We start from the raw sequence: 17,175 nt of genomic DNA on the forward strand, positions 1-17,175 counted from the left end.
AGACTATTGCAGTGAACCAGGGAGTGAAGAGCTTAGCCGGGTGCTTCTGTAATGATGGGGGGGGGGGGGGGGGGGTCCTCAACACTCAGACCCTAACCAGGCCCTATAGAGGCGTCTGTTTACTGGACACACTGATAAGGTAAGGGCGAAGTCACATGGTGTGAATACAGCGAGGCCTAGGTATATGATGTGGCATCCCATCAGAAATAGCAATGCTCGTATATTATGGTGCACTGCAGATACTATTATAATGGTGTTGGAGGCAGGGAACTGTATGGCTTCACACAGTAACAGTGTCCCTATATATAGTTATGCCTACTATGTCCTCCCACATAATAGCCTGGCCACTCTGTGCCTCCATATTAGTAGACAAGCCCACTCTGTGTCCCCATACAGTATGAGGCTCTCTGTGTCTTTATATAATTTAGAAAATTTCCTCTGTGCCTCCATAGAGAAGTTGGGCCCCTTTGTGCCTCCATAGAGTAGTTGGTCTCCTCTGTGCCTCCATAGAGTAGTTTGGCCTCTTTGCCTCCATAGAGTAGTTGGCCTCCTCTGTGCCTCCATAGAGTAGTTGGTCTCCTCTGTGCCTCCATAGAGTAGTTGGGCCCCTCCGTGCCTCCATAGAGTAGTTTGGCCTCTTTGCCTCCATAGAGTAGTTGGCCTCCTCTGTGCCTCCATAGAGTAGTTGGTCTCCTCTGTGCCTCCATAGAGTAGTTGGCCTCCTCTGTGCCTCCATAGAGTAGTTGGTCTCCTCTGTGCCTCCATAGAGTAGTTGGTCTCCTCTGTGCCTCCATAGAGTAGTTGGCCTCCTCTGTGCCTCCATAGAGTAGTTTGGCCTCTGTGCCTCCATAGAGTAGTTGGTGTTCTCTGTTCCTCCATAGAGTAGTTGGGCCCCTCTGTGCCTCCATAGAGTAGTTGGCCTCCTCTGTGCCTCCATAGAGTAGTTGGTCTCCTCTGTGCCTCCATAGAGTAGTTGGTCTCCTCTGTGCCTCCATAGAGTAGTTGGTCTCCTCTGTGCCTCCATAGAGTAGTTGGCCTCCTCTGTGCCTCCATAGAGTAGTTGGTCTCCTCTGTGCCTCCATAGAGTAGTTGGTCTCCTCTGTGCCTCCATAGAGTAGTTTGGCCTCTGTGCCTCCATAGAGTAGTTGGTCTCCTCTGTGCCTCCATAGAGTAGTTGGTCTCCTCTGTGCCTCCATAGAGTAGTTGGCCTCCTCTGTGCCTCCATAGAGTAGTTGGCCTCCTCTGTGCCTCCATAGAGTAGTTGGTCTCCTCTGTGCCTCCATAGAGTAGTTGGTCTCCTCTGTGCCTCCATAGAGTAGTTGGTCTCCTCTGTGCCTCCATAGAGTAGTTTGGCCTCTGTGCCTCCATAGAGTAGTTGGTCTTCTCTGTTCCTCCATAGAGTAGTTTGGCCTCTGTGCCTCCATAGAGTAGTTGGTCTTCTCTGTTCCTCCATAGAGTAGTTGGGCCCCTCTGTGCCTCCATAGAGTAGTTGGCCTCTCTGTGCCTCCATAGAGTAGTTGGGCCCCTCCGTGCCTCCATAGAGTAGTTGGCCTCCTCTGTGCCTCCATAGAGTAGTTGGCCTCCTCTGTGCCTCCATAGAGTAGTTGGCCTCCTCTGTGCCTCCATAGAGTAGTTGGTCTCCTCTGTGCCTCCATAGAATAGTTGGTCTCCTCTGTGCCTCCATAGAGTAGATGGTCTCCTCTGTGCCTCCATAGAGTAGTTGGCCTCCTCTGTGCCTCCATAGAGTAGTTGGTCTCCTCTATGCCTCCATAGAATAGTTGGTCTCCTCTGTGCGTCCATAGAGTAGTTGGTCTCCTCTGTGCCTCCATAGAATAGTTGGTCTCCTCTGTGCGTCCATAGAGTAGTTGGTCTCCTCTCTGCCTCCATAGAGTAGTTGGTCTCCTCTCTGCCTCCATAGAGTAGTTGGTCTCCTCTGTGCCTCCATAGAGTAGTTGGTCTCCTCTGTGCCTCCATAGAGTAGTTGGTCTCCTCTGTGCCTCCATAGAGTAGTTGTAGGGTAAATCAGTGTTGCACACCTCTCGTTGGTTGGTGCTCAGTGGGTTGTGGTTCTTCAACCATGTATATCCATGAGAAGTAAAATCCACGGCACTCAGGATAATGCAGAAGTGATAGTTTATTATACAGTGATAAACAGAAGTTGTATACTCCGACCAATATGAAACATTTAAGCAGTAGAGATCATAACTATCAAGTGAGCTTTCGGCCCTTCCCGGACCTTCTTCAGGCTAGTGGATCTCTGTAATGAATGAACACGGTATAAATCCCAGGTATACATGACATCGGGAGTATATAAAACAAATCGAATTAAAATAATAGATAGGAGGACTAACAAATTATAAGACAAAAACATATGTACATATATATATATATACAATAGGATGCAGAGGAGCAAGTCAATGGCAGTTAACCCATTGCATCTAGATGAGGGGTCCTACTAAATGATCAGCATATAGGTTAAAGCAAACATAGGGTAGGTATAGAGAGGCAAAGGTAAGTTGATGGTAACTAGCACATGTAGAGGAGATGGTATATGAACCCAAGAGAAGTGACCAAACTGGGCAGATAAGACATAGATCACAACATGAATGTAGAGACTAAGACAACACGGTAAACATAGCTGGAAATCGGAGTGGGGTATAGGTATGGGGAAAAATGTCAGGATGTGTTAGGTAGGATATAGAAAGCACTGGGGGGAGAAGAGGACTAGCGGGGGAAGGAACTGAAAGACCAGTACTAGAGGAAGTGTTAGGATGTGGTAGGTAGAATATGGAAAGCGCTGGGGAAATAAGGAGATGAGAGAGAAGGAGCTGGAAGACTAGTGCTAGGACAAGTGTCATGATGTGCTGGGTAGAGTATGGAGAGCACTGAGGAGATAGGCGGGGGAAGGAACTGAAAGACAGGTACGGGAAAATGCTAGTGCATACGCCCAAACTTACCAATAGTGGTTGATGCGTCTGTGGTCTAGGTGGAATGTGAGCTGGAGCGGCCGTGCTTGCTATAAAAGCCTCACTTCCGGGGTCACATGACCGCACGTCATGTCACGTGTGTGCATGCGCGTGACGTCATCGCGCTTAGCGCGGTAGACGCTAAGAGAAGGCGGAAATAGAGTGTATGACGCTGGATGTGGCCGTACTGAGGGCAAGAAGTATGGGCAAAGGAGTACGGAAGAGACAGACAAGAAGGAGAGTGTAATAAACAAGGAGGAAATGTCCAACTCGAATGGGGGCCTGAGAGGAATAAATGATAGATAGGAGCAAGATGTGTGTGTATAACGGTAGGGTGAGAGTGTCGGAGGTAGGGAAGGGCCAAGGGAATAAGAGAAACCAGGAAAAAATAGAGAAAAGGAACATAAATTGAGGAAACAGATCAATCGGGAAGGAAAAAAAAGGGGGGGGGGGGAATTAAGAAGTCGGGGGTAAGGTGATAAATCGCATAGGAAGAAAACAATGGGAGGAGACAATAGGAGGTAACAGGCAGAGACTGGACATAGACAGTTACCATATCAGTATAAAGGATGCTATCATGGGAATGTATTCTAACCCTAGAAAGATATAATAGAAATAACGTCAGTGCATGGTAAACAGAGGTAAGGTATATCAATCAGTCGAACCTGTAAAAGATACATATAGTATGCGAAGTATACGTGTCTAGTTGTTTAGATGTTGTAAACCCTATCATATGCTCGGTTTAGGCCATGTGGTTCGATGGTTTGGAGCATGTGTATCCAAAAGGCTTCTCTCCGTTTAGGGAGTTCCACCCTGTTGCCCCCTCTCCTAGGTTGCTCTACATGTTCAAGGACCTGAAACCGTAATTGTGCTATAGTGTGGCCCATTGCATGGAAGTGAGCGGGGATGGGGAGTAGTAGGTTTTTACATCGTACAGTGGATTTGTGTTTGGAAATGCGGTCCCGGATGCGCTGTGTGGTCTCCCCAACGTATCCAAGACTGCAGGGGCATTTAATCAGGTACACCTCAAAACTAGAGTCACAGGTGTGATAGCCTTGGATAGAAAATTGTTTGCCTGTGAGAGGATGCGAGAAGTGCTCCCCCCTGGTAATAATGGCTGAGCACTGAGCGCATTGTAGACAGGGAAATGTACCTTTCCTGGGAGGGCCCAGAAAACGTTGTCTATTCGTGGTGAAACTCCCGATGTCGGCACGTACTAAGTGATCTCGCAGGTTTCTCTCCCGCTTGTGGCAAACCATAGGAAGGGACTGGAATTCTCCCACCTTAGGGAAGGCATTTCTCAATATGGGCCAGTGTTTGCGGATGATACCCACAATTCTAGGGCTACTGGGATGGTATTTATGCACGAAGGGCAGGCGTGGTGTGCTGCGGGTCTCTGGTCTAGGTGTGGTGTCAGAGAGGATCCTGGTTGGGTAGCCGCGTTCTCTGAATTTTTGGGACATTTCTTCTAACCTGTTTTGTCGAATGAGAGGGTCACTAACGATGCGGTTCACCCGGCTGTATTGCGAGATAGGAGTAAGGATTTCTTTACATTGGGTGGATGATTGCTGGAAAAATGTAATAGATTGTTCCTAACCTACAAAGCGATAGAGGAATTTCGGTCCAACACAGAAAGCGTGAAAAGAAATAAATTTATACGAGCCACCGAGGATTATCTATACGACAGAGTATAGAAGTGGCAGGATCAGCTGTTCTATCCTAAAGACCACCATTCCCGTGATACTTCTACCAGTTCCAGTGAAGGGCGCCCTAGAGACCGAAGAGAGAGACACTCCGAGGACACAGACCCAAACACAGGTCAGTCAAACCTAGTTGTCAATATCTCCTCCCACAACCTTACCCCAGCAGAGATGTCTCTGCTGTGCAAAGGGACTTTCGTTTTGCCCCACCAAGACTCTGGACACCTTTACACTGGAGGAGGACCTGTACAGGTTCTTCCGCCAAATCCGCCTCAAAGCCCACTTCACCACTAACCCCTCAGAATGGAACCAAAATAGAGACCCAGTCCCTATTTTTTCCATCTCTAATCTTGGACTATGCCAGAAAAGCAAGTATAATCCTCCCCATTCTCAGCACGCTGTGAAAACCTATATCGAACTTGTCCAGCGTGACATCAATGACTTTCTCAAAACCACGAATCAGATGGGCTTACCATATAGGTCCAATCTGACGGTGGACGAATACCAGGCCCTCCATACTCTGGAAAAGACCAAAGATTTGATCATCAAGCCCGCGGACAAGGGCGGGGCTCTGGTGATCATGAACAAGTCAGACTACATACAAGAGATACGCAACCAACTCTCTGACACTAACACATACGTGCCTCTTAATCATGATCCCACCCCTTCCCTCATATCCCAGATACAACTACTCACTGACAAATATCTCACACTAGGCCTCATCGACTTCAAAACACAGGAATTTCTCACTAACCAACACCCCATAACACCGGTATTCTATATTTTACCTAAAATCCACAAACGCCTTGACCACCCTCCAGGTAGACCTATAGTGGCCTCGACTGATTCACTACTAGCTCTATTATCCATCACACTCGAAAAAATTCTGACCCCATTAGTCAAACAAACTCGCTCCTTCCTCCTCGACACATCTCAATTCCTTTCCACAATCAGACGCATTTCACCCATTCCTCCAGATAGCCTATTGGTTACCTGGGACGTTTCCAGTCTATATACATCCATCAAACATGTGAAAGGCCTAGCAGCTGTTCAGCGTCTTTTACTGGACCACCAGTTCTCCCCTAGTCAACAGGAATTCTGTCTAGAATTGTTACACATGATACTACACAACAATTTCTTCATGTTTGGCGATCAGTTGTACCTACAGATTCAGGGCACAGCCATGGGGTCGAATGTTGCCCCGCCATATGCAAACATCTACATGGACCGCTTTAAAAACGATCATATATATAATCAACCATCCTTCCAGGAACATGCACACACATGGTACCGTTATATAGATGATATCTTTTGCATATGGCGGGGCAACACCGACTCCCTCCTGGCTTTCCATACACACATCAACTCCATCTTCCCAGAACTCCAATTTACGATATACCATGACCCCACCTCCATAGATTTTTTGGACACAACAATAAAAAAAGACTCATTAGGCGATCTACATATAGACCTCTACCGTAAACCCACCGATAGGAACAATCTATTAAATTTTTCCAGCAATCATCCACCCAATGTAAAGAAATCCTTACCTATCTCGCAATACAGCCGGGTGAACCGCATCGTTAGTGACCCTCTCATTCGACAAAACAGGTTAGAAGAAATGTCCCAAAAATTCAGAGAACGCGGCTACCCAACCAGGATCCTCTCTGACACCACACCTAGACCAGAGACCCGCAGCACACCACGCCTGCCCTTCGTGCATAAATACCATCCCAGTAGCCCTAGAATTGTGGGTATCATCCGCAAACACTGGCCCATATTGAGAAATGCCTTCCCTAAGGTGGGCGAATTCCAGTCCCTTCCTATGGTTTGCCATAAGCGGGAGAGAAACCTGCGAGATCACTTAGTACGTGCCGACATCGGGAGTTTCACCACGAAAAGACAACGTTTTCTGGGCCCTCCCAGGAAAGGTACATTTCCCTGTCTACAATGCGCTCAGTGCTCAGCCATTATTACCAGGGGGGAGCACTTCTCGCATCCTCTCACAGGCAAACAATTTTCTATCCAAGGCTATCACACCTGTGACTCTAGTTTTGTGGTGTACCTGATTAAATGCCCCTGCGGTCTTGGATACGTTGGGGAGACCACACAGCGCATCCGGGACCACATTTCCAAACACAAATCCACTGTACGATGTAAAAACCTACTACTCCCCATCCCCGCTCACTTCCATGCAATGGGCCACACTATAGCACAATTACGGTTTCAGGTCCTTGAACATGTAGAGCAACCTAGGAGAGGGGGCAACAGGGTGGAACTCTCTAAACGGAGAGAAGCCTTTTGGATACACATGCTCCAAACCATCGAACCACATGGCCTAAACCGAGCATATGATAGGGCTGTGCCTCCATACAGTAGTTAGGCCCCTCTGTGCCTCCATAGAGTAGTTGGTCTCCTCTGTGCCTCCATAGAGTAGTTGGGCCTCTTTGTGCCTCCCTAGAGTAGTTGGGCACCTCTGTGCCTCCATAGAGTAGTTGGTCTCCTCTGTGCCTCCATAGAGTAGTTGGGCCCCTCTGTGCCTCCATAGAGTAGTTGGGCCCCTCTATGCCTCCATAGAGTAGTTGGGCCCCTCTATGCCTCCATAGAGTAGTTGGGCCCCTCTGTGCCTCCATAGAGTAGTTGGTCTCCTCTGTGCCTCCATAGAGTAGTTGGGCCTCTCTGTGCCTCCATAGAGTAGTTGGGCCCCTCTGTGCCTCCATAGAGTAGTTGGGCCCCTCTGTGCCTCCATAGAGTAGTTGGGCCCCTCTGTGCCTCCATAGAGTAGTTGGTCTCCTCTGTGCCTCCATAGAGTAGTTGGGCCTCTCTGTGCCTCCATAGAGTAGTTGGGCCTCTCTGTGCCTCCATAGAGTAGTTGGGCCCCTCTGTGTCTCCATAGAGTAGTTGGTCTCCTCTGTGTATGATATATGTACGGTGGGCGTGTAGGGGATCTGGGCTATGGATGATGTTTGATCTGTATATCTATCTGCCTGGTATATATATCTCTATATGCCTGGTATATCTATCTGTCTGCCTGGTATACATATCTATCTATCTGCCTGGTGTATATATATATATCTATCTAGCTGCCTGGTATATATAACTCTCTCTCTATCTGATATATATAATCTCAGGCAGATAGATATATACGAGGCAGTTTACATTTGCTTATTTTATATTTACCAACCGCATCTGCTGAAAGTTTGTTCCAAGCAAGACCTGGAGAGCCACAGCTTGTACATAACATTGCCCAAAGAATACCTAACACTACGTCAAAGTAAGACAGGAATCATCTTTATTATACAAAGTGAATAAAATGACATATAAAACACATCCAGCCATCAATTGGATGTACTACACGGACATGAGAGAGGAACCAAGGCTGCAGCAAGCCAGGGCTATATAATATCATCCATCACTGGTGGTACTACACGGACATGAGAGAGGAACCAAGGCTGCAGCAAGCCAGGGCTATATAATATCATCCATCACTGGTGGTACTACACGGACATGAGAGAGGAACCAAGGGAGCAGCAAGCCGGGTATAAAATATCATCCATCACTGGTGGTACTACACGGACATGAGAGAGGATCCAAGGGGACGGCAAGCCAGGGCTATATAATATCATCCATCACTGGTGGTACTACACGGACATGAGAGAGGAACCAAGGGAGCAGCAAGCCAGGGCTATATAATATCATCCATCACTGGTGGTACTACATGGACATGAGAGAGGAACCAAGGGACAGTGTGATTACATGTAATAAATGCTATATAATATCATCCATCAGTGGTGGTACTACACGGACATGAGAGAGGAACCAAGGCGGCAGCAAGCCAGGGCTATATAATATCATCCATCACTGGTGGTACTACACGGACATGAGAGAGGAACCAAGGCTGCAGCAAGCCAGGGCTATATAATATCATCCATCACTGGTGGTACTACATGGACATGAGAGAGGAACCAAGGGACAGTGTGATTACATGTAATAAATGCTATATAATATCATCCATCAGTGGTGGTACTACACGGACATGAGAGAGGAACCAAGGGGCCAGCAAGCCGGGTATATAATATCATCCATCACTGGTGGTACTACACGGACATGAGAGAGGAACCAAGGCTGCAGCAAGCCGGGTATATAATATCATCCATCAGTGGTGGTACTACACGGACATGAGAGAGGAACCAAGGGGACGGCAAGCCAGGGCTATATAATATCATCCATCACTGGTGGTACTACACGGACATGAGAAAGGAACCAAGGGGCCAGCAAGCCAGGGCTATATAATATCATCCATCACTGGTGGTACTACATGGACATGAGAGAGGAACCAAGGCTGCAGCAAGCCAGGGCTATATAATATCATCCATCACTGGTGGTACTACACGGACATGAGAGGAACCAAGGCTGCAGCAAGCCAGGGCTATATAATATCATCCATCACTGGTGGTACTACACGGACATGAGAGAGGAACCAAGGCTGCAGCAAGCCAGGGCTATATAATATCATCCATCACTGGTGGTACTACATGGACATGAGAGAGGAACCAAGGCTGCAGCAAGCCAGGGCTATATAATATCATCCATCACTGGTGGTACTACACGGACATGAGAGAGGAACCAAGGCTGCAGCAAGCCGGGTATATAATATCATCCGTCACTGGTGGTACTACACGGACATGAGAGGAACCAAGGCTGCAGCAAGCCAGGGCTATATAATATCATCCATCACTGGTGGTACTACACGGACATGAGAGAGGAACCAAGGCTGCAGCAAGCCAGGGCTATATAATATCATCCATCACTGGTGGTACTACACGGACATGAGAGAGGAACCAAGGCTGCAGCAAGCCAGGGCTATATAATATCATCCATCACTGGTGGTACTACACGGACATGAGAGGGGAACCAAGGGAGCAGCAAGCCAGGGCTATATAATATCATCCATCACTGGTGGTACTACACGGACATGAGAGAGGAACCAAGGGAGCAGCAAGCCAGGGCTATATAATATCATCCATCACTGGTGGTACTACACGGACATGAGAGAGGAACCAAGGGACAGTGTGATTACATGTAATAAATGCTATATAATATCATTCATAGTAATCTGGCTCCCCCTGCTGGCCATATTTAGTAAGGTGCTTGGATGCACTGAGGTGTGCACCCCGTGTGGGTGGTCCCGGGGTCCAGGTGATACTGGCAGGGTAAGGTAACTGTACTGTGCGTCTCTCTCTAACATTTTTTTTCTTTGTTCTCCTATCACTACTTTCCCTTTTTCTGTGCTCCACGTGTTGCTTCTATTTCCTCTTTTCTTCCTGTGAGGGGGGTGGAGTTGTTTGAAGCACCTTATTACATATGGCCAGCAGGGGGAGCCAGAGTACTATGGATGATATTATATAGCAGGGGTCCTCAACTGGCGGACCGCAGAGGCCAGCTGTCCGGACCCCTGGTCAGACCTCCTAACCGCCCGGGATGGACCCGATTCCGGGCCGGTTAGTCGGTCCCGCTCCCCACCGCACTGCCTCCCGCCCCATAGGCGTGTTGTCCTTAGATGTCAGTACGCCTGTGGGGCTGGGGGCAGTGTTGGCTCGTGTTGGCTCGGCCCCCGGCTGATACGCGCTCTGTAGGGATGTCCCGGGGATTCCCCAGCAGAGCGCGCACCAGTGACCTCAGTGTACGCCGTCGGCCTGCTCTACCGGAAGTTCAGGCCGGCAGCGTACACTGAGGTCACTGGTGCGCGCGCTGCTGGGGAATCCCCGGGACGTCCCCAGAGAGCGCGTATCAGCCGGGGGCCGGACCGACAGGAGAAGAGAAGACAGGCGCGGCGGGGGAGCGAGGTGCTAGGTGAGTTGTGGATTGTTTTTTTTTTTTTATCTGGGGCCATCTATAAGGGGGGAGAGCACAGGGGGCTATATACTCCTGGGGGAAGCTCACAGGGGGCTATATACTACAGGGGGAGAGCACAGGGGGCTATATACTACCTGGGGGGCTATACACTACTGGGGGGAGCTCACAGGGGGCTATATACTACAGGGGGACAGCGCATAGGGGGCTATATACTACTGGGGGCTATATACTACTGGGGGGAGCGCACAGGGGAGCTATATACTACTGGAGGGAGCTCACAGAGGGGGCTATATACTACTGGGGGAACTCAGGGGGGGCTATATACTACTTGGGGAGAGCACAGGGGGGCTATGTACTACTGGGGGGAGCTCACAGTGGGCTATATACTACTGGGGGGAGCTCACAGGCGGCTATATACTACAGAGGAAGAGCGCACAGGGGGGGCTATATACTACAGGGGGAAAGAGCACAGGGGGGCTATATACTACAGGGGGAGAGCACAGGGGGCTATATACTACTGGGGGAGAGCTCACAGGGGGCTATATACTACTGGGGGAGAGCTCACAGGTGGGCTATACACTACTGGGGTAGAAACAGGGGGGTTATATACTACCAGGGCAGTCACCCCCTTCGTACCTAATATCAAAGGGCCGGTGAGAGAGAAAAAATGACAGTTTTCCCGCTAATAAGCCGCTATTTTGTATGTAAATAGTTGAACATTTGTGAAAAGTAACAAAACCCGTTTCCTACTGATGTTCAGCTCGGGCCGTCACCTGACTATAGACCCCGGTAAGTGGCCCCTCACTAAGAGTTGTTCAGTACCCCTGTTATACAGCATGATTTACTTCCCTGGCTTGCCGTCCCCTTGGTTCCTCTCTCATGTCCGTGTAGTACCACCAGTGATGGATGATATTATATAGCCCTGGCTTGCTGCAGCCTTGGTTCCTCTCTCATGTCCGTGTAGTACCACCAGTGATGGATGATATTATATAGCCCTGGCTTGCTGCAGCCTTGGTTCCTCTCATGTCCGTGTAGTACCACCAGTGATGGATGATATTATATAGCCCTGGCTTGCTGCAGCCTTGGTTCCTCTCATGTCCGTGTAGTACCACCAGTGATGGATGATATTATATAGCCCTGGCTTGCCGTCCCCTTGGTTCCTTTCTCATGTCCGTGTAGTACCACCAGTGATGGATGATATTATATAGCCCTGGCTTGCTGCAGCCTTGGTTCCTCTCTCATGTCCGTGTAGTACCACCAGTGATGGATGATATTATATAGCCCTGGCTTGCCGTCCCCTTGGTTCCTCTCTCATGTCCGTGTAGTACCACCAGTAATGGATAATATTATATAGCCCTGGCTTGCCGTCCCCTTGGTTCCTCTCTCATGTCCGTGTAGTACCACCAGTGATGGATGATATTATATAGCCCTGGCTTGCTGCAGCCTTGGTTCCTCTCTCATGTCCGTGTAGTACCACCAGTGATGGATGATATTATATAGCCCTGGCTTGCCGTCCCCTTGGTTCCTCTCTCATGTCCGTGTAGTACCACCAGTAATGGATAATATTATATAGCCCTGGCTTGCCGTCCCCTTGGTTCCTCTCTCATGTCCGTGTAGTACCACCAGTGATGGATGATATTATATAGCCCTGGCTTGCTGCAGCCTTGGTTCCTCTCTCATGTCCGTGTAGTACCACCAGTGATGGATGATATTATATAGCCCTGGCTTGCCGTCCCCTTGGTTCCTCTCTCATGTCCGTGTAGTACCACCAGTAATGGATAATATTATATAGCCCTGGCTTGCCGTCCCCTTGGTTCCTCTCTCATGTCCGTGTAGTACCACCAGTGACGGATGATATTATATACCCGGCTTGCCGTCCCCTTGGTTCCTCTCTCATGTCCGTGTAGTACCACCAGTGATGGATGATATTATATAGCCCTGGCTTGCTGCAGCCTTGGTTCCTCTCTCATGTCCGTGTAGTACCACCAGTGATGGATGATATTATATAGCCCTGGCTTGCCGTCCCCTTGGTTCCTCTCTCATGTCCGTGTAGTACCACCAGTAATGGATAATATTATATAGCCCTGGCTTGCCGTCCCCTTAGTTCCTCTCTCATGTCCGTGTAGTACCACCAGTGATGGATGATATTATATAGCCCCGGCTTGCTGCAGCCTTGGTTCCTCTCATGTCCGTGTAGTACCACCAGTGATGGATGATATTATATAGCCCTGGCTTGCTGCAGCCTTGGTTCCTCTCATGTCCGTGTAGTACCACCAGTGATGGATGATATTATATAGCCCTGGCTTGCTGCAGCCTTGGTTCCTCTCATGTCCGTGTAGTACCACCAGTGATGGATGATATTATATAGCCCTGGCTTGCTGCAGCCTTGGTTCCTTTCTCATGTCCGTGTAGTACCACCAGTGATGGATGATATTATATAGCCCTGGCTTGCTGCAGCCTTGGTTCCTTTCTCATGTCCGTGTAGTACCACCAGTGACGGATGATATTATATAGCCCTGGCTTGCCGTCCCCTTGGTTCCTCTCTCATGTCCGTGTAGTACCACCAGTGATGGATGATATTATATAGCCCTGGCTTGCTGCAGCCTTGGTTCCTCTCATGTCCGTGTAGTACCACCAGTGATGGATGATATTATATAGCCCTGGCTTGCTGCAGCCTTGGTTCCTCTCATGTCCGTGTAGTACCACCAGTGATGGATAATATTATATAGCCCTGGCTTGCCGTCCCCTTGGTTCCTCTCTCATGTCCGTGTAGTACCACCAGTGATGGATGATATTATATAGCCCCGGCTTGCTGCAGCCTTGGTTCCTCTCATGTCCGTGTAGTACCACCAGTGATGGATGATATTATATAGCCCTGGCTTGCTGCAGCCTTGGTTCCTCTCATGTCCGTGTAGTACCACCAGTGATGGATGATATTATATAGCCCTGGCTTGCTCCAGCCTTGGTTCCTCTCATGTCCGTGTAGTACCACCAGTGATGGATGATATTATATAGCCCTGGCTTGCCGCCCCCTTTGTTCCTCTCATGTCCGTGTAGTACCACCAGTGATGGATGATATTTTATAGCCCTGGCTTGCCGTCCCCTTGGTTCCTCTCTCATGTCCGTGTAGTACCACCAGTGATGGATAATATTATATAGCCCTGGCTTGCTGCAGCCTTGGTTCCTCTCATGTCCGTGTAGTACCACCAGTGATGGATGATATTATATAGCCCTGGCTTGCTGCAGCCTTGGTTCCTTTCTCATGTCCGTGTAGTACCACCAGTGATGGATGATATTATATAGCCCTGGCTTGCTGCAGCCTTGGTTCCTTTCTCATGTCCGTGTAGTACCACCAGTGACGGATGATATTATATAGCCCTGGCTTGCCGTCCCCTTGGTTCCTCTCTCATGTCCGTGTAGTACCACCAGTGATGGATGATATTATATAGCCCTGGCTTGCTGCAGCCTTGGTTCCTCTCTCATGTCCGTGTAGTACCACCAGTGATGGATGATATTATATAGCCCTGGCTTGCTGCAGCCTTGGATCCTCTCTCATGTCCGTGTAGTACCACCAGTGATGGATGATATTATATAGCCCTGGCTTGCTGCAGCCTTGGTTCCTCTCATGTCCGTGTAGTACCACCAGTGATGGATGATATTATATAGCCCTGGCTTGCTGCAGCCTTGGTTCCTTTCTCATGTCCGTGTAGTACCACCAGTGACGGATTATATTATATAGCCCTGGCTTGCTGCTCCCTTGGTTCCTCTCTCATGTCCGTGTAGTACCACCAGTGACGGATGATATTATATAGCCCTGGCTTGCCGTCCCCTTGGTTCCTCTCTCATGTCCGTGTAGTCCCACCAGTGATGGATGATATTATATAGCCCTGGCTTGCTGCAGCCTTGGTTCCTCTCTCATGTCCGTGTAGTACCACCAGTGATGGATGATATTATATAGCTCTGGCTTGCTGGCCCCTTGGTTCCTCTTATGTCCGTGTAGTACCACCAGTGATGGATGATATTATATAGCCCTGGCTTGCCGTCCCCTTGGTTCCTCTCTCATGTCCGTGTAGTCCCACCAGTGATGGATGATTTTATATAGCCCTGGCTTGCTGCAGCCTTGATTCCTCTCTCATGTCCGTGTAGTACCACCAGTGATGGATGATATTATATAGCCCTGGCTTGCTGCAGCCTTGGTTCCTTTCTCATGTCCGTGTAGTACCACCAGTGATGGATATTAAATAGCCCTGGCTTACCGTCCCCTTGGTTCCTCTCTCATGTCCGTGTAGTACCACCAGTGATGGATGATATTATATAGCCCTGGCTTGCTGCAGCCTTGGTTCCTCTCTCATGTCCGTGTAGTACCACCAGTGATGGATGATATTATATAGCCCTGGCTTGCCGTCCCTTTGGTTCCTCTCTCATGTCCGTGTAGTACCACCAGTGATGGATGATATTATATAGCCCTGGCTTGCTGCAGCCTTGGTTCCTCTCTCATGTCCGTGTAGTACCACCAGTGATGGATGATATTATATAGCCCCGGCTTGCCGTCCCCTTGGTTCCTCTCTCATGTCCGTGTAGTACCACCAGTGACGGATTATATTATATAGCCCTGGCTTGCTGCAGCCTTGGTTCCTCTCTCATGTCCGTGTAGTACCACCAGTGATGGATGATATTATATAGCCCTGGCTTGCTGCAGCCTTGGTTCCTCTCTCATGTCCGTGTAGTACCACCAGTGATGGATGATATTATATAGCCCTGGCTTACCGTCCCCTTGGTTCCTCTTATGTCCGTGTAGTACCACCAGTGACGGATTATATTATATAGCCCTGGCTTGCTGCCGCCTTGGTTCCTCTCTCATGTCCGTGTAGTACCACCAGTGATGGATGATATTATATACCCGGCTTGCTGCTCCCTTGGTTCCTCTCTCATGTCCGTGTAGTACCACCAGTGATGGATGATATTATATACCCGGCTTGCTGCTCCCTTGGTTCCTCTCATGTCCGTGTAGTACCACCAGTTATGGATAATATTATATAGCCCTGGCTTGCCGTCCCCTTGGTTCCTCTCTCATGTCCGTGTAGTTCCACCAGTGATGGATGATATTATATAGCCCTGGCTTGCTGCTCCCTTGGTTCCTCTCTCATGTCCATGTAGTACCACCAGTGATGGATGATATTATATAGCCCTGGCTTGCCGTCCCCTTGTTTCCTCTCTCATGTCCGTGTAGTACCACCAGTGATGGATGATATTATATAGCCCTGGCTTGCCGTCCCCTTGTTTCCTCTCTCATGTCCGTGTAGTACCACCAGTGATGGATGATATTATATAGCCCTGGCTTGCCGTCCCCTTGGTCCCTTTCTCATGTCCGTGTAGTCCCACCAGTGATGGATGATATTATATAGCCCTGGCTTGCTGGCCCCTTGGTTCCTCTCTCATGTCCGTGTAGTACCACCAGTGACGGATGATATTATATAGCCCTGGCTTGCTGCTCCCTTGGTTCCTCTCTCATGTCCGTGTAGTACCACCAGTGATGGATGATATTTTATACCCGGCTTGCTGCTCCCTTGGTTCCTCTCTCATGTCCGTGTAGTACCACCAGTGATGGATGATATTATATAGCCCTGGCTTGCTGCAGCCTTGGATCCTCTCTCATGTCCGTGTAGTACCACCAGTGATGGATGATATTATATAGCCCTGGCTTGCTGCAGCCTTGGTTCCTTTCTCATGTCCGTGTAGTACCACCAGTGATGGATGATATTATATAGCCCTGGCTTGCCGTCCCCTTGTTTCCTCTCTCATGTCCGTGTAGTACCACCAGTGATGGATGATATTATATAGCCCTGGCTTGCTGCAGCCTTGGTTCCTTTCTCATGTCCGTGTAGTACCACCAGTGATGGATATTATATAGCCCTGGCTTGCTGCAGCCTTGGTTCCTTTCTCATGTCCGTGTAGTACCACCAGTGATGGATGATATTATATAGCCCTGGCTTGCTGCAGCCTTGGATCCTCTCTCATGTCCGTGTAGTACCACCAGTGATGGATGATATTATATACCCGGCTTGCCGTCCCCTTGGTTCCTCTCTCATGTCCGTGTAGTACCACCAGTGATGGATGATATTATATAGCCCTGGCTTGCTGCCGCCTTGGTTCCTCTCATGTCCGTGTAGTACCACCAGTGATGGATGATATTATATAGCCCTGGCTTGCTGCAGCCTTGGTTCCTCTCTCATGTCCGTGTAGTACCACCAGTGATGGATGATATTATATAGCCCTGGCTTGCCGTCCCCTTGGTTCCTCTCTCATGTCCGTGTAGTACCACCAGTGATGGATGATATTATATAGCCCTGGCTTGCCGTCCCCTTGGTTCCTCTCTCATGTCCGTGTAGTACCACCAGTGATGGATGATATTATATAGCCCCGGCTTGCTGCAGCCTTGGTTCCTCTCTCATGTCCGTGTAGTACCACCAGTGATGGATGATATTATATAGCCCTGGCTTGCTGCTCCCTTGGTTCCTCTCTCATGTCCATGTAGTACCACCAGTGATGGATGATATTATATAGCCCTGGCTTGCTGCTCCCTTGGATCCTCTCTCATGTCCGTGTAGTACCACCAGTGATGGATGATATTATATAGCCCTGGCTTGCTGCAG

This window comes from Dendropsophus ebraccatus, chromosome 14, assembly GCF_027789765.1.
Source record: "Dendropsophus ebraccatus isolate aDenEbr1 chromosome 14, aDenEbr1.pat, whole genome shotgun sequence".
In the NCBI taxonomy this organism is placed as follows: Eukaryota; Metazoa; Chordata; class Amphibia; order Anura; family Hylidae; genus Dendropsophus; species Dendropsophus ebraccatus.